Raw genomic sequence first — 6,701 nt, forward strand, 5'->3', positions numbered from 1 at the left:
GTCTAATCAAGCGTCGTGTCCGTTTAGGGATGTGCGTAGGAATTCTTGGTAACGGTGCGTTCTCATTAATGACTGCCCCGTTTTTACCATTGTGCCCCCCACGTACTTATAAATACTTTAAAAATTATTTTTTCAAAGTGCAAGCTGTAGAGGGTCACCACCCCTTTTTCTTAGATGAGAATTCTTCCCCTTGCTTTCCCCTTTATTGGTTGGAGGCCTCCCCCTGTGAGAAGTATGGTCTGGACGACCTAGACGAGGTGGAGGCGGCCATTGTGGGGTTTTTCCGAGAAGTGTGGGGGAGGGCCCCATACTTGGATACTAGAAAATTCCTCCAGGGATCGCCAACTTTTGTTCGGTCGCAACTAGGTAGTTTTTATACATGTATATACGTTTCTTATTTTCAACTTGTGTCTGCCGACCTGAGGTTTGTCGACTTGTTGTTTTTGCTAATTGTTTCTTTTGCATATATGGCAAGGAAGAATGCTCAAGAATCTTACCAGAGAGTTCAGGAGGCTAAGGCAAGATCTCGGGCTAGGACTGGTGGCACCAGGGCGATCGTCTCTCCTCCTCCTCCTCCTCCTCAGAACGTGGGGACTTGTTCCCAACCCATTGTGATTTCTTCTTCAGCTTTGTCTCGGCCACTCCCCTCCGCCCGACTTCTTTCTGAGCCAGAGAAGAAGAAGCGCAAGACTTTAGAGTCTGGCTCTTCTTTTGATGGTGGGGTTAAGGCGGATGCTCTTGCATTCGTCCGAAAGAACATCTATCCTCATATAAGTATGGATGATGTCTCTGTTCGGAACCACCTTACCACTCTGGCTGAGGAGAGTTTTAGGGCGGCAGGTGTTTGTGGCAAGCTCTTTGATATTTTTGAGAAGACTCATCTCAGCTCTTTGGGGTTGACCTCGAAGGTTGAGGAGCTGGAAGGAAGGCTTCTTGCTTATCAAGAGCATGAGAGGGAGTTGAAGGAGGAGGTCGCTAAGCTGAAGGAGGAGAGAGATACCCTTCGGGAGAAGGAGAGTAAGTTGCAGGCCCAATGCAACATGGAGGCGGGTTTGAGGAAGGCAGCACAGGAGAGTTACCAGAGTTTATTTCAAGATCTTGTGTCGGTGAGGAAGGACTTGTTGAACTCTCGGAATGCATATGTTGAGTTGGAGGACTCTATTGCCGATGGCGCCGAGGAGGCTTGGAGGATTTTCAAGGAGCAGGTCGGAGTCATTGCCCCTGACCTGGACCTTTCTCCTTTAGATCCGGACAAAGTCGTCATTGATGGTGCTATTGTGGATCCTCCTGCCCCCGTAATTGTTTCCGAGTCAGAATTGAAGACTCGGGGGCAGAGGATTATGGAGTCCCCTCCTCGTTCTAAAGACGCTCCGAGCTCTTCTGTTGTTCCTCCGACTTCCTCTTCATTTCCTGTGGTTGCCTCTCTTCCCGGTCCTGATGGCGCTTTTCCTGACTCTGGTGGTGGTGATCCATCTACTCCTCTGCAAAAATAGCTTTATATGGCTATATGGGGGCTCGACCTGTGAGTCCCCCCTTTTTTAAACTCTTTATATCTTGTTTGTTGGTGGTGTTTGAACAATTTCTTTTGGCCTTTTAAGGCTGTTAACAAAATATTTAAAAAATACACCTTTTTTAATAAGGGTTTAAGTTAAAAAATAAATACCCCTTTTTTTGATAAGGGTTTAAGTTACCTTATGCGTGCATGTTTTTCTGTTTTTGATATTTTAGGAAGTCTTTTCGACCTTTTCCCAGAAACCTTTTATTCGACTTGTCTGTTCTTCTGAGCTTTTTTCGCTTTAAGAACCTAGGACAGTCTTTTCAATAGTTTTTCGACCTCTTTTTTTCACTATTCCTTTATGCTCAACTTTGTGGTTTATTGAGCTTTTATGCCTTAGGTTATTTTTGCGATGCGTTTTTCTTCTACTCGGTTCTTCATTCCGATTTACGGGTCGAAGTGTTTCCGAGCTTTTCTACTCGGGTTTTCATTTCGACTTATGAGTCAGATTGTCCCTGAGTTTCTTACGATCAACTTATATAACCTCTTTACACCGACTTGTACCTCGTCGTTTTATCCTGACGACCATCTAGGTCGGTTCATGGGATTTTCACGTTTTGTCGAGCTTAAGTCGGCGCGTTTCGTAGAAAGAAAGAGAAAACAAAAAGGAATTTATAAGAGATATTTGTAAGATGAAAAAGATCTTTATTAATTGGGGAAGGTACTTTATTGCTACTAAGGGTTTTTGACAATCTGTTTCCCTTAGCCCCTACTATGATGCCTCATTAAAAACCCATCTCCAGAAAAAACCCTTTGATTTTGGGAAAAAATCGTGAAGTTGGGAAAAGAGTACATCAGGGAGTAGAGTTCGCTTTTAACTGTAGTACCTTTTCATATTACAAGCATGCCACGACCTCGGTGACTCGGTGCCGTTCAGGTCGGTCACTTTATAATAACCTTTTCCTAAGACCTCATTGACTTTGTATGGTCCCTTCCAATTTGCAGCGAGCTTTCCTTCCCCTGATTTGCTGACTCCAATGTCGTTTCTGATCAAGACCAAGTCACTTGGGGTGAATGCTCTTCGAATGACTTTTTTGTTGTATCTTGTAGTCATGCTTTGCTTCAACGCCGCTTCTCTTATCTGGGCTTCTTCTTGGACTTCTGGGAGCAAGTCGAGCTCCTCTTTGTGCCCCTGTATATTTCCGATCTCATCATGGAGAATAACTCTTGGGCTTTGTTCGTTGACTTCTATTGGTATCATGGCTTCCACGCCATAAACTAGTCGGAAGGGTGTTTCTCCAGTGGCGGATTGGGGGATCGTCCTGTAAGCCCATAGCACTTGTGGGAGCTTTTCAGCCCAGGCTCCTTTTGCATCTTGTAACCTTTTCTTTAGCCCTGCCAGTATGACTTTGTTGGCTGCCTTGGCTTGCCCATTGGCGTGCGGGTGCTCCACCGAGGTGAACTGGTGCTTGATTTTCATACTGGCTACTAGGCTTCTAAAGGTAGAGTCGGTGAACTGGGTTCCATTATCTGTAGTAATGGAATGAGGTATCCCATACCTTGTGATGATATTTTTGTAGAGGAACCTCCGACTTCTTTGTGCGGTGATGGTGGCCAATGGTTCTGCTTCTATCCACTTTGTGAAGTAATCTATTCCCACGATCAGGTATTTGACTTGTCCTGGTACTTGGGGAAAAGGACCTAACAAATCCATTCCCCATTTGCAAAGGGCCATGGAGAAATGATACTGATGAGCTCCTCTGGGGGAGCCACGTGGAAATTTGCATGCATCTGACATGGTTGGCACTTTTTCACAAATTCTGTGGCATCTTTCTGCAAGGTCGGCCAGTAGAATCCTGCTCGGATTACTTTCCTGGCTAGTGATCTTGCTCCGAGATGATTTCCGCAGATTTCACTGTGGACTTCCTCTAACACCTCGGTGGTTTTTGAGGTCGGTACGCACTTTAACAATGGTGTTGATATCCCCCTTCTGTAGAGAATATTTCTCACCAAGGTGTAGTGTTGTGCTTCCCTTCGGATCTTCTTAGCCTCTTTCTCCTCCTTGGGGAGGGTGTTGAATTTCATGTATTCGACCAAGGGGTTCATCCATCCGAGGTTTAATCCGACCACTTCAAAGATTTCTTGTTTGTCTTCTGTTTTTACCACTGTGGGTTCCTGGAGAGTTTCTTGGATCAGGCTTCTGTTATTTCCTCTTGGCTTGGTACTTGCTAACTTGGATAGGGCGTCTGCTCTGCTATTCAGATCCCGAGTTATGTGCTTGACCTCGGTTTCTGCGAAGCGCCCAAGGTATTCCATAGTTTTTTCCAAGTACCTCTTCATATTTGGGTCCTTTGCCTGATATTCTCCACTTATTTGGGAGGTCACCACTTGTGAGTCACTGTATATCATCACCTTTGTAGCACCGACTTCTTCTGCCAGCTTCAATCCAGCAATCAAGGCTTCATACTCTGCCTGATTATTTGAAGCTGGGAATTCAAATTTTAGGGAGACCTCTATCTGGGTTCCTCTTTCATCTACCAATATTATGCCTGCACCGCTTCCTGTTTTGTTGGAGGATCCGTCTACATAGAGTTCCCATGTAGTTGGTTTTTCCTCCTGATCTCTTGCGTATTCCGCAACGAAGTCGGCGAGGCATTGGGCTTTAATCGCTGTCCGAGTTTCATATCTCAGGTCAAACTCGGAGAGCTCTATTGCCCATTGAACCATTCTCCCTGCAACATCCGTCTTTTGGAGGATTTGCTTCATGGGTTGGTTCGTACGGACTCTTATTGTGTGAGCTTGAAAGTAAGGCCGTAGCCTTCATGAGGCTACTACTAAGGAGTAGGCAAACTTCTCTAGTTTGTGGTACCTTAGCTCAGGGCCTTGTAGAACTTTACTGATGAAATATACTGGATGTTGGCCGGCCTCATCTTCTCTTATCAGGGCTGATGAGACAGCCTTGTCTGCTACAGATAAGTATAGGACGAGGTCTTTTCCAGCTACGGGTCGGGTCAGAATAGGAGGTTGGCTTAAGAATATTTTGAACTCCTGGAACGCCTCCTCGCATTCAGGGGTCCATTCAAACTGACGTCCCTTTCTCAATAAGGAGAACAGTGGAAGGGATTTTAGTGCTGATCCTGCCAAAAATTTGGAGAGGGCTGCAAGTCGGCCATTTAGCTGCTGGACCTCTCTTAAACAAGTCGGGCTTTTCATCTCTAGGATGGCTCTACACTTATCGGGATTGGCTTCGATCCCTCTTTGTGTTAGCATAAATCCTATAAATTTCCCTGCCTCCACCGCGAAGGCGCACTTTGCGGGATTTAGTCTCATCCCGTGCAGCCTTATGGTGTCAAAGACTTGTGAGAGGTCCGACAAGAGGTCGACTTCTTTCTTGGTCTTTACCAGCATGTCGTCGACGTATACTTCCATTAGGCTCCCAAGGTGAGAAGCAAACACCTTATTCATCAACCTCTGGTATGTGGCCCATGCATTTTTCAATCCAAATGGCATGACCACGTAACAGAAATTAGCTCTGGGTGTGATGAATGATGTCTTCTCCTGGTCTGGCTCGTACATCGGGATTTGGTTATACGCCGAGTAGGCATCCATGAACGACAAGTATTGATACCCCGAGCTGGAGTCTACTAGGGTATCGATGCTTGGCAGTGGATAAGGGTCCTTGGGACACGCCTTATTTAGGTCGGTATAGTCCACACACATTCTCCATTTGCCATTTTGATTTTTGACCAGCACTACATTGGCTAGCCATGTTGGGTACTTGACTTCTCTGATGAAGCCGGCTTCCAGGAGCGCTTGTACTTGCTCCTCCACTACTAGGGCTCGTTCTGGACCGAGCTTACGTCTTCTTTGTTGTACAGGTCGGGATCCCGGATAGACAGAGAGCTTATGGGACATGAGCTCGGGGTCTATCCCAGGCATGTCGGAGGCCTTCCAGGCAAAGAGATCGGAGTTATCTCTTAGGAGCTTAGTCAACTCTTGTTTTAGGGTTTCCCCTAGGTTGGCTCCTATGTGAGTATTTTTTCCTTCCTCTTTGCCGACCTGTATTTTCTCGGTTTTTCCTCCCGGTTGTGGTCGCAGCTCTTCTCTAGCCCTTGCGCCACCGAGCTCTATTGTGTTAACTTCTCTGCCTTTTCCTCTTAGGTTTAGGCTTTCATTGTAGCATTTTCTTGCCAACTTTTGATCTCCCCTTACCGTTGCTATCCCCGCTGAAGTCGAGAATTTCATGCAAAGGTGGGGAGTGGATACTACTGCTCCGAGTCGATTTAGAGTAGCTCTGCCGATTAAAGCATTATATGCTGACCCCACATCGATGACTATGAAGTCTATACTCAGAGTCTTTGACTTTTCTCCCTTTCTAAAAGTGGTGTGGAGGGGCAAAAATCCCAGTGGTTTTATCGGTGTGTCCCCTAATCCGTATAAGGTGTCGGGGTAGGCTCTTAATTCCTTCTCATCCAACCCTAGTTTGTCAAAAGCGGGCTTAAAAAGGATGTCCGCTGAGCTTCCTTGGTCTACTAGGGTTCTGTGGAGATGGGCATTTGCCAGGATCATAGTTATTACTACTGGATCATCGTGTCCAGGGATTATTCCTTACCCATCTTCTTTTGTGAATGAAATGGTAGGGAGGTTGAATGATTCCTCTCCGACCTGGTAGATTCTTTTGAGATGTCTTTTGCGAGAGGATTTGGTGAGCCCTCCTCCCACGAACCCCCCTGAGATCATATGGATATGTCTCTCCGGAGTCTGCGATGGTGGGTCTCTTCTATCCATATCATCTCGCTTTCTCTTTCCATGACTGTCCGACCTTTCTATGAGATACCTGTCAAGCCGACCTTCTCTAGCCAGCTTTTCTATCACATTTTTAAGGTCGTAGCAGTCGTTTGTGGAGTGACCATATATTTTATGGTACTCACAGTAGTCGCTGCAGCTCCCCCTTTTTTATTTTTAATGGGTCTAGGGGGCGGCAGCCTTTCAGTATTACAAATCTCTCTGTATACATCCACTATAGAAACTTTCAGAGGAGTATAAGAGTGGTATTTTCTTGGCCTCTCGAGACCGAGTTCTTCCTTTTTCTTGGTTTCCCTCTCCTTCTCTTTTGTTGAGGGAGGGTGTCCAGGTCGCTAACTCAGGTCTCTCAGCTTAGCATTTTCCTCCATATTGATGTACTTTTCAGCTCTTTCCTGTACAT

This window comes from Arachis hypogaea, chromosome 6 (genome assembly GCF_003086295.3).
Source record: "Arachis hypogaea cultivar Tifrunner chromosome 6, arahy.Tifrunner.gnm2.J5K5, whole genome shotgun sequence".
Classification (NCBI taxonomy): Eukaryota; Viridiplantae; Streptophyta; class Magnoliopsida; order Fabales; family Fabaceae; genus Arachis; species Arachis hypogaea.